Source organism: Lipotes vexillifer, unplaced genomic scaffold (assembly GCF_000442215.2).
Source record: "Lipotes vexillifer unplaced genomic scaffold, Lipotes_vexillifer_v1.1 scaffold920, whole genome shotgun sequence".
Lineage (NCBI taxonomy): Eukaryota > Metazoa > Chordata > Mammalia > Artiodactyla > Lipotidae > Lipotes > Lipotes vexillifer.
Window position 1 is genome coordinate 1,455,945 of NW_006783413.1, and position 11,774 is coordinate 1,467,718.

The following is an 11,774-nucleotide window of genomic DNA, read 5'->3' on the forward strand; positions in this document are numbered from 1 at the left end:
AAAAAAAGAGCAAGAAATACACAAAGCCATCATTTTTAAAGGAACATTAAAATACCAACTAAATGTACACCAGGAAACATACAAGAATATTCATGGAAACACTGTTTCTAATAATAATAATAGAAAACTGGAGACTACCCAAACGTCCATCAAAAAGAGAAGGGATAAACTATAGTACAGTACATTCATATAAATGCAACGCTAAAAGCAGGAAAATGAATCTACAGGACACAGCCACATGCATCAATATGGATGAATTTCAAAATGGCAAAAATACACAAAGTATGATACCATTTACATTAAGTTCAGAAACTAAATAGTATAGTACTGAGGTATACTATATGTAGTAAAAACCACGCAGAAAAGCAAAGAGATACTGAACACAAAATTCAACAGAGGTTTACCTAAGGCACAGGTTTGGGACAGCACCTGAATATAATATGGAAGCTTCAAAAACATTGGCAATAGTTGATTTCTTAAGCTAGATGGTGGTTTTTTAAAAACTTTTACATATGTCTTCATTATATTTTATAACCTGCATATATGAAATATTTCGTAATTTTTAAAATTAAAAAACATGCAAAATTTGAAAGATTTTGACTAGAAAAACAAGCAAGTAAAAAGCAGCAAAGTGCAAAAGTCTTTAATAAACAAGGACAGTGACACAAACTTGGTAAGTAGTGGAGATGAAAAAAGAGATCAAAAACAGGATGAGGGGCTTCCCTGGTGACGCAGTGGTTGGGAGTCCGCCTGCCGATGCAGGGGACGCGGGTTCGTGCCCCAGCCCGGGAGGATCCCGCATGCCGCGAAGCGGCTGGGCCCGTGGGGTTTCGGCCGCTGGGCCTGCGCGTCCGGAGCCTGTGCTCCGTGGCGGGAGGGGCCAGAACAGTGTGAAGCCCGCGTACCGCAAAAAAAAAATACTAGGATGAGCTTTTTGTTCAAAGACGACTAGTGATTAAAAACGAGGATCCAGGAGAGCATCAACACTTTCCTTCACCTCTATGACCATCCTACCTACTAGCTACATACCCAATCCCATGCTTTGGAGCAGGAAAAAGCAGTAATTTCTTTACCCTTAGAAAAGGCTACAGGGAAAATGATGTCCTCATAAAAGAGACTAGTTTCAGCTACAATATGGAAGTGGAGAGGGTGCTTTAAGAAAAAAATGGAAGAGGTAGGTGAGTCTGTTTAGAATGGATGGAGTCAAGGGGGAAGGAAAAGCAGAAAGAGTTGGGAGGAAAGGAATTTGGAGGAAAGCCGAGAGAAAACTGCATTAAGGGAATAACTTTCTGAGGATATGATGTGGCTGCATAGGTTCTCGTTTTTACATGGCAACTAAGTTTTATAAGGATGAGAACCATAACTGGAACTAAGAAATCACACCCAATCATGGTACCAGAATTTGTTGAAGGTATCTGACAATATCTCGAAGGGGATGTGAGAAGGATTTACTTTGCTTCATGTGGAACAGTGGTAGGGTAATAAGTGGGCAAAGAAAATCTCCAGTCTCTCTTGGGAGCAAAGTACATTGAGGGCCTTATTCTAAAGTTAGAGAAAAGTAAGATTTAAGTTAAATTAGGAGTATAAATAAAAACTTAACAGTAACACCTTTCACCTTTCTGCAACATCCAAATGGAACTGGGTCTAACTTTTTGGTTTTATTTTCAAAACATGGGTTTAATTCTTTTTTTAAAAAACTAATTAATTTATATATTTATGGTTGCTTAGGTCTTTAGTTGCAGCGAGCGGGGGCTACTTTGTTGCGGTGCGCGGGCTTCTCATTGCGGTGGCTTTTCTTGTTGCGGAGCATAGGCTCTAGGCGCGCAGGCTTCAGTAGTTGTGGCACACGGGCTTAGTTGCTCTGTGGCATGTAGGCATGGATCAGGGCTTGAACCCGTGTCCTCTGCATCGGCAGGCAGATTCTTAACCACTGTGCCACCAGGGAAGTCCCAAAACATGGGTTTAATCTATTGCATTTGGCAGCTACTCTTTGGGTTTAAAGTTAATATTGAGTTAATGCTTAAAGACTCAAAGGAGGTCTGGAGAACACAGGAGTGTCAAATTACTGTTTATTAGTAGCAGTAGCGAAGGTACAAAGTCAATTTCTTCCTTAGCTATATTGGTCTATTGTTAAAGATCAAGCTCTTGCAAGCTAATGCTGTATCCAAAATGGCAGTCAATATGCCATTCAATTTAATACAGATGATGTCTCTTAACATGCACTGAACTGTGTTTACAGAATTATCTGTTAACATCCAAAGCTGGTATGATATAGTAGACAAGAAACAGCAAAAGTTGGATTTGAATTTCTGTTCTGCCAATAACTAGATATGCAATTGGGCATCTCAGCGAGATTCTCTGAGCCTATTTCTTCATCTAGAAAACCATCCAGGACTAGTTTATTATGACGGTTAAAAACAAAAGGAGACAATACACACAAAACAGAGAACCTGGCACAAATATTAACAAAGAAAGCAGATTAAAGAGCCCTAGATCACCTAAACACCTACCCTCAGAAATCCTACACCTCCAATTTAATGTGTCACAAGCATTTCTCTTTCAGAACTAGTCCCAAGTCCCAACCTGTCACTCCCACACAAACAGAAAATGAGCTAGCTCTATCCAAAAGTCCTAGATTTGATTAGCAACTCTCACTACCTCAGGTTTATATACACATGTACAATTACATGACTTGGCCCACAACCCTAGTACACAAAAGCAATTCTGTAACTTAGTTTCCTTTGTGGTAATAACAAATTCCATTACTAAAACTTGCTTCTCTAGGAATAATGGATTGTAAATGTAGTAGCCAATGATTTATGTGAGCACATCCTAGTATTGTTAATAACCTAATGACAGTTTAAATCCATTCATACCTTAATTTGTTTTCATTTTGTATGTAACCAAATTTTTAAACATATTTTACCTACAGGTATAAAAAGTCACAGAAGGCAAGTAACCATGTTTTCTCTTTGAAATATGCATTACTATCAAACTCTGGATGTTAAGCAAATAAGTAGTGATGACTTTAAAAAATACCTTACATGCTTCCATTTTTCCTTCCCTATACAATTTCACATATTCTGTAATATCTTCTACCTTCCTACAGAACTAGACCTATTAGGACAAGTGATTAAGACCAAAAGATAAAAAAACAAGAATATTAAGTGGTCAAATAGTAACAGCAGCTCAAGACAAGACAAACATTTTTCAGAAAAGCTGGCTGAAAAAGTTATGTTAAAGATGCCCTCTAAGAAGAATACTTATTCCCACATATAATAGAAAATAAGAAGTAAGAAGATTCTGAGAATTCTGTCTCAAGCCTTCCTAGAAACAACCTAGAATGTATCTTGTGGCTTTCAGCCCTATGAAGGGAAAGGGTAAATATATAAGAACCTGGAAGAAAGCTTTGAAGTGAGCATCCTCTTGAATGGTAGTGTTCTGATCACTTGGGAGGAGAGGGAACAGGCTCTGAAGTCTCACCCTTTCACAAATCACCTTGTTAGGATGGCCAGGTAGAGGTGCTGAATTGGCCCCGGGAGATATCTGGGAAAAAGAGGGAGAAGAAAAGGATAGTTCATGGCTAGCTGCACCAATGTGGAGAATCATGCCTATGAAGGACAGTCTGGATTTTCTAGGTATCTGATGATTTTGTTAGCAGAGACTGAAAAGAAATAAAAAATTAATCTTAAACATCAAAACAAATAGAAGGATGACAAAGGTTGCCTCTGGCAATGGATCTCTCTTATAAAAACTTTCTTTAAAGGCAAAATAGCACTGCTCAAGAACGCAAAGTCTTTCCTATGTTTCCCACATAGTATCTATTGATATCTTTTCTGTTGGCATTAATTCTGAAACCCTAATCGACAGATAAGACTTCATGTCAAGAAAACCTGAAGTAAAAAATCACTTAAGTACAGAAAGATTAGTGTCTACCTGGCGATGATTAATTTTTCATTCTCTTTTTAAGCTAACATTCCAAATGATCATGCAAGGGAAGAGAGATTTCAGAACATCTATGGCAAAATTTCTGTAGTGATCCCAAGTATAGAAAACAAGATTTTCATTGTGGAGATCTCAGCTCTATTCAACACAAACCTAGCAACCTCCCTAATGAATAAAGGACAAGATCATAAGCCTCAAAGTAAATGACTGCATGTTTTAAATGCTTGACTAGATTGTTAGTTAATCCCCTTAAACTCATATGTAAGTATACTTAATCTGTAGCATTTTTGATCACTGACATCATGAGTATCACCTGTTCCACTGTGCTGTGGCGTGAACTGCCTTTGGGAGTTAAGGTTTATGTACCCGCTTGTTCCTACACTAAAGACCATGTGCTTTGAGGCTGTCTTGCTTTTAGTTTCATTGCTGCACTCATTCCATGTTAAGTGTCTATTCTGTGACAGGCAATAAAAACAAAAGATAGTTATGATTTCATACCTTCAAGAAGTATATGCTATAAAAAAGAAACAAAAGCAAATCACTGTATAAAAAAGTATCTTTTGGGCTTCCCTGGTGGCACAGTGGTTGAGAGTCCACCTGCCAATGCAGGGAACAGGGGTTCGTGCCCCGGTCCGGGAAGATCCCACATGCCGTGGAGCGGCTGGGCCCGTGACCCATGGCCGCTGAGCCTGCGCATCCAGAGCCGGTGCTCCTCAACGGGAGAAGCCACAACAGTGAGAGGCCCACGTACCGCAAAAAAAAAAAAAAAAAAAGTATCTTTCTGTGATAATGGTCCATACTGGTGCTTTGGAGAGGTAATTGCTAACAGTGTAGTCAAGAAACTACAAAAAGTTCAGTGTAACTGGTCAGTAAGGAAGTAGCCAGAGAGGAAGGCAGAGACAGATCAGAAAGTGGCATGCTAATTACATGAATAATCCTGCTATAATAACCTTCTTTAGCCCCTTTATAAATTTTTGTTTCTGGTTTGCTATGAGCCTGGTAAACAGATAAATGACCAGGCCTGTTGCTAACAGTAAAATTACTTCCAAAGACCTTCCTAGGATTGATTGAAAGCAAAAAACTTGAGGGCAGTAACTTTAGAATTCATTAGTACTGCTCCACAAAATGTTTTGGACATGAACTAAAGCTTTTCTCTGTACTATAAACATGAATGTGCCAATACCCTTTACCACTGTGATGAAATATGAATGACTGAATCAAGGAATATTTACTCACTGCCTCTTATAAGCAAAGAGTTATGTTAGAAAAGAAAATAAAACATGGATCCCACCCTCAAGGAGCTTATTGTAGTTTTAAAAAGAAAGATGCAAGCAGCCAACTACAGGATAATGTTTTAAATGCCATAATACAGGCAAAAATCAGAATAGAGGTAGGAGCCCTGGGTTTATCTGAGGGCAAGAGTAGAAAATATTTCAAAGGAAGAAGTAGTTTCACATTCCTGACTCATTTAATGTAAGGAGTGCTTTTACCACTTTAACGCAGTTCTCTCCTCTCTCAAAATGGTCTGTTCCTTGATGTAGGCTTCATTTTCTTTCTGCAATCTTAAGCTTACACTCTGCACAATAAGTACATTTGAAGAGTGTTTTAACAAGGCCATCTACCTTCAACTATCATACCTAAAGCAGTCTTACAAACTGCTAGTACAAGAGCTGGCTGGGAAAACAGATTTCAGTAATATGTAAGTAAAAAACTGGCAAACCCTGGTCCTTGCAGGGGGAAGTGGCGGGGCGGGGGGTGGAGTAGGGGGAGAGAAGGGAAGAGAGAATTCTAACATGGTGTCCAAGATTCCCAGCTCTGGTGTATATCTCCTGTATAATCCATCCCTCCCTGGTGTGTGGGTAGGACTGTAAATATGGTGAATTTCATTCCCATGATTAGGTTAAATTATATGACCTAAATTACACAAACCCTTTCACAGAGGTGAAGGGATTTTCAAATATAATTAAGATTCCAAGTCACTGAATTTTAAGTTAATCAAAGGGGAGATTACCTTGGGTAGGCCTGACTTAATGAGAGACAGCTCTCAAAAGAAAAGTTGAGCCTTTCCTAAAGAGATTCTCCTGCCAACCTTATAGACTAAGCTGCTAGGTTCTGAGAAGTCATATGAAGGGGGCCATGTGGTAGAGACCTGAGGGCACCTAGGAACTGAGAATGGTCACCAGTTGACAGCTAGCAAGAAAATGGGGGAACCTCAGCCCTATAATCACAAGAACCACATTACACCAACAACAGTGAGCTTGGAAGAGGCCATCAAGTCTCTAATAAAAATCACAGCTCCAGCCAAATAAGACCCTGAACAGAAGACTCTACAGCTAACCCATACCAGGACTTCGATCCATGGAAACTGTGGGATAACAGATTTGTGTTTTAAGCTACTAAATTTGTGGTTATTTGTTACACACAATAGAAAACTAACATAACATACATGTACATAACAGAATAAAAACTGTTGTGCCACACTCAAGGAGTTTCTTCTCCAAAATTCTAGCTGTATTAGTTTAATTATGAAAGATGACTTTTTATCTAAGCAATACAGCAGTTTTTAAAACCTCAATCTGGTAATAGTAAACTTCATGCCAGGAACCAAACTGGGCTTTCTGATCTTTACATACTGCAAGTTAGGGTTAACCAACTTGCTTAAAGTGAAACATCTCATAAATACCAGAGCCATAATTTGAAGCCAAGTCTATCTGGCTCTAAGGTTCAGACTCAACCCACTAAACCACCTTCTAACTGAAGAATTTTAAAAGTAACATTCTTCTTTATAATCTATCTAGTTGGATTAGTAAGGAACAACTATTCCACAATACCTATTTAAAGCTATTTTAAGCATTTAAAAATAAATGCTTCCTTGTAACTTGTTTCTGACTTCCACTACTTCCCTAACTCTCCCTCTGTTAAGATTACTGAGATTATACTATATCTGAAAATCAATAGTTCTATTTTTCCCTAACCTACCAACTGCTGAGCATTACAAGGACATGGTAACTTCAGCCTTCTCTCAGGATGCACCTATATTTAAAAAGTCCTGCCATGAAAACATTCCTGAGATGGGACTGAATCTGCCACTCCCTACATTTCTCATTTCTAATGTTTATTTACATATAACTATATGACTAATTCACCCAGCATAACTGTTTTCTGTTTCACAAGACTAGAATTATAGAAAACAGTTTAACCTTTTAAGCAAGAACACATTACTATTTTAAGGACATCTTCTGTTTAATGTGGCCTTTCCCTGTCTTGGTAACCATAATATAACCAACAATTTAACCTTTGTGTTAGAGTGTAGTATTATTGTTACTGTGGCAAATTGTTGCAGTTATTGTGTTAAAAATAACATTGGACTTAGGTCTACATATTGTCCCAGAACTTGCTTCCTCCAAAATCACTTCTGATGACAGCTTCCTTCATTTACATTTTTCTCATATAAGTGAAGTAGAGGATATACAGGTGTATGATCTCTAGGCCAGTATTAGATAATGTACTTTCCACAAAATAAATTGCTCAAAAGGCCAAATGGCCTTGTCCAAAATGGCCACATTACTCTCCAGAAAAAAAATTGTTCACTGTTACAAAAGCTGCATACCATCTACTCAAAGGCACTCAAATCATAGGCTAACAGACAAAGGGAAAAAAACAAAAACAAAAAATGATGAGTTAGGTGCTTGGTCAACGTTGACTCCAACAAGTGCCTTACTCCTCTAGGTCCAAGTCTGGGTACCTAAAAAATGAAGAGGTCGAATCCAAATTATCTAAAAATCCAAATATTCTCACTGCTTCCATCATGGGAAATATTAATCTCCTGGAAAGTAATCAAGGAGATTTCATTAACAACTTAACAGTTCGAATCATTGATCTTTCACCTGACAAATTCTGAGATTATATTCCAAAATATGAGAAAAGTCATAAGCACAAATATGTCCATCACATTACAGCAACAATTTAAAAGGGAACTAGAAGTAACCTAAATGTTTAACAAATAAGTATTTAAGTGAGATTATGGTATGTGTGCTTGGCGGACTATTATGCAGTCATTAAACCATTCAAGAACTGGTACTACTTACCGGGGAAGGATCATTACTGTCCAGCAATAGGACACTCTCTTTTTAAAATAAACTATTATTCCCATTCTTGAGTTAAGGCAAACAACAAACTGGGCCCATGTCTTTCTGGGAACAGAGCAGAACCAGGGCTGGTGAAAACAGCTGAAAGGCTCCACCCTCCTTTCTCACCCCACAGTCCAACAAATTAATGGGAAAGGCGGGAAGGGAGGCACGTGCAACTAAGGAAGTCTCTAACCATTACATGTACTGAGCAGGTGAACATAAAGGTTAGGAAAAGTTAAGATTTACACACTCTTTTAATAAATTTTTCTTTCCTTCACTTCTACAATCCAGATTTGCATGCACAAGGATTATTTTCCCCTCAAGGAACTATGTCTAAAATCATTTTACTTATGCTGGTAACCTCAAAGTAGATTGCTCTAAACCATCCTTTCAAGATTTATCTCTTAAGAATTACATGGATTTGGAAAATATCTAGACCATGACCAGTCCAAATCAATAAAAAATTTATACATATATACACACACATACACACATTTGAAAAGATGAAGTGTCACTGAGTCCTTTGTAAGTCTTACTAAATAAAAGTCACAATTAATTCAAATACTTATTGCATTTCTACCATGTGCTAGATGCTGTAAAAACAAAAAGAATTATTTCTTGCCCTCAAAGAGATTCAGTCTAGGGAGGGACAAATTCAACAGGAATAAATGAGGAAAACAGGGTCCCCTAACATAGAGGAGAGAAGGAAAGGTGTTCAGATCTTTTTAAAACGAACATGAAAAAAAAAAAAAGGAACATGAAATGACAGAAGAGCTGGGGGAAAAATAAGACTGTGTACATGCCCCCCTTTGTCTACTTGCTCAAATCTCACTCGTTAATTCATTATAGAGTTCAAGCATTTGCTTGATCTACAGATAGACAACGTGATGTTAGGAATCTAACATTTACTGAACAAATTAACTAGACTACAACTATAGCGTTCAAATATGTGTTTACAATCCATACACTCTGTCGAGAGAAAACATAAAGCAAACTATGATTTAACCAAAGATGAACCGACATGAAAACAGATGCCTGATATATGTGGTTAGCAGGAAAACAACCAGAAAACTAGTGACTAGACCCAGACTACACAACAATCACAGAACTAATCAAGAACTACCTTACCGGGGCTTCCCTGGTGACGCAGTGGTTAAGAATCCGCCTGCCTATGCAGGGGGCACAGGTTCGAGCCCTGGTCCGGGAAGATCCCCCATGCCACGGAGCAACTAAGCCCGTGCGCCACAACTATTGAGCCCGCATGCCACAATTACTGAAGCCCGCGCGCCTAGAGCCCGTGCTCTGCAACAAGAGAAGTCACGGTAATGAGAAGCCTGTGTGTGCACCGCAAAGAGTAGCCCCTGCTCGCCACAACTAGAGAAAGCCTGCACGCAGTAACGATGACCCAACACAGCCAAAAATAAATAGTCTAGCGATGTAACTAAAAGCCTCATCCAAAGCAACTGCAGAGACACAACAGGTCTACACTCCACATTATGATGCTAACATATTCAATTATGTCTAACTGTGCCATCCTCTGTCCACCCTTGCTCAAAAATCAGGTTGCTCTAGTACAGAAAATTCTCAATATTTACTCAGATTAATAACTTCCAACTTAAGTTTAGCTACAAAAATTGAATGAGTAGATAAAACTCAACAAGTACAGAAACACACTACCTTCCAGAGTCACAGAAGATATCAGAAGTGGAGGGACCACAGAGAACATTTAAATCCAACTCTCATATTTTACAGATGAGGACCTGAGGAGCATGTGGCAAATTTGTGGCAAAATTTATTCAACTATAGCCTCTCAAGGCTACCAAGTCTTTTAGAAACAAGCCATACAAAAAATTACAAATATCAACTTAAAATTGAACCCCTACAATGAATAGATTTAAGGTTTAATAGGTTTTCAAAAGTGAAATATACTATGCCAATACATTCATGAGCCAGCAAGAGCTGGAGTACATTAAATGATACAATTCCTACTTAAAAATCCAGTTAGTAGTTTTCATCTATTTACTGCAAGTACTGAATACATGCCAGCTACAATGCAACTGATCTGACCCCTATATTTGGTCTTGTATTGTTACTTCTATAGAAGCCCTATTTCTTCCAATGGAAGACAGAAACAATTTTACTTTGATCCCAACTGTCCCTAGATCCTCATTAAGTTTTGAGAATGGATTTTTTTAAAAAAAATTTAGACTAGTTACCAGGGCTGCTACCTACTTAAAGGAATTTTGAGGTAATTGTGTTAACAACAGTACCTGCAATCGAAGCCAAATAGTATCCAAAAAGGCCTGCAATTCTAAGGTAATAAACGACTGTGAATGATTTGCATACACTTAAATTTTCGTATATTAAGTGCGCCTCGTAATAAAAAAGGCAATTCAATATTACATTATTCGTTTCTATTTACGGTGCAAGAACATACCCAACTTTTAATGTTAAGAGTATACATCATTTTTGCAGCATAAAGAAAAAACAAGGTCTTACAAGTCCTACACACGTAAACGAAAACTTTACTCTCTTTGGCCCTCGATACTTGGGAAAACTCTCGGCTCAAAACCAACCTCTTCCATTCTTCAGGCCTGAAAGGAAGAATTCCCATCCCGAGAACAAAACGCAACCTGTTCAGAAACCCGCGGAGACAGGATCCTTCTGACTGGGTTCTGCGTTGCCCTGAGTGACATCATTTCACCTGCGCCTGGGCAAAAAGGGAGGGAGCGAAAGAGCGAAGCCATCTGCCAGACGCGGCGGGCCGGCGCTCCCGAGGGCTGTGCCCGCACCTCCTCGCCGCTGCCTTGGGAACAAAGAGCGCCGGGCGGCCCGGCCGCGCCCCGCTGAACACCAAGCAACCTCATCTTTAGCGCGGCCCCGCAGGCTCCCAACGGCCCAAGGCTCGGCCCGTCCCGCCCTCGTGCGGGAACCAACGGCTGCGGCAGCCAGTACCTGCAAGGGAAGGCTCCGCCCTGCGGGGCTACTCCCGCGGCTCCTCGCTGGGCCACCGCCTCCTATTGTGACCGCTCGTCCAGCCAGCGGCCAGCTCGCCAGATCCTGTTCCCGGGCCTTCTCAACCCTGGAACCCGAGCTCCGACCGACGCGCTATCACGGCGCTTCCTTCCTCCCGGCACCATCACACGGGCCGCGCCAAGAAACGACGGCTGCACGCCCAGAGCTGACAAAAGTCGTCTAACGCCTCGGGGGCTCCATCCTCTCGGCCCCCGCGCCCTAACCGCCCCGGCCGCCGCACGACCCCGCACCGCTGCACGAGGGGGCCCCGCCCCGCTGCGCCCCTCCCCGGTGCTCACTGACCGGACGCGCCGGCGCAGTACCCTGCGCTGCGCGCGCAAGCGACACCCCCCACCGCCAGGCCGCAAGATGCGCGAGCACGCGGCCCTCCCACTTCTCGGGTCTGGGTCGCTCCCACCCCACCCCGCCCCCTCTCCTGAACAAACCTCGCGATCCCAGGGCGCGAGACCGCCAGTCGCTCCGCCCCTTTCCCCCTTGGCTTATCTCCGCGCGCGGAGCCCCCTTTGTTTCCACCCGCGGGGGGAGGGGGCGGGGCGGGCTGCGCTCGTCCAGGCGCGCGACTCGGACTAGTTCCGGCAACAGAGCCGTCGCGCCGCACCCCTGCGCAGCCCCGCCCCGCCCCCCGCGCCTGGCGCCCGGAAAGGCTGCCGCTATGCCGGGCCG

General features: G+C 41.3%; 1 protein-coding gene across 2 annotated transcripts in view; it reads right to left on the reverse strand.

Moving 5' to 3' along the window:
* Window positions 1–11,052, reverse strand: part of RNF38 (ring finger protein 38) — a 56,275-nt gene extending 45,223 nt beyond the window's left edge. Inside the window, exons 1-2 of one of the 2 annotated variants that reach the window (XM_007455992.1) lie at window positions 11,031–11,052; window positions 10,346–10,448 (exon numbers count right to left, since the gene is read on the reverse strand). The gene's annotated coding sequence lies outside the window, so the exon portion shown is untranslated. Of the gene's footprint in view, window positions 1–3,396; window positions 3,547–10,345; window positions 10,449–11,030 lie in introns of those variants that run through there. The other variant, XM_007455993.1, reaches the window with a different exon arrangement.
* Window positions 11,053–11,774: the final 722 nt, after the last annotated feature.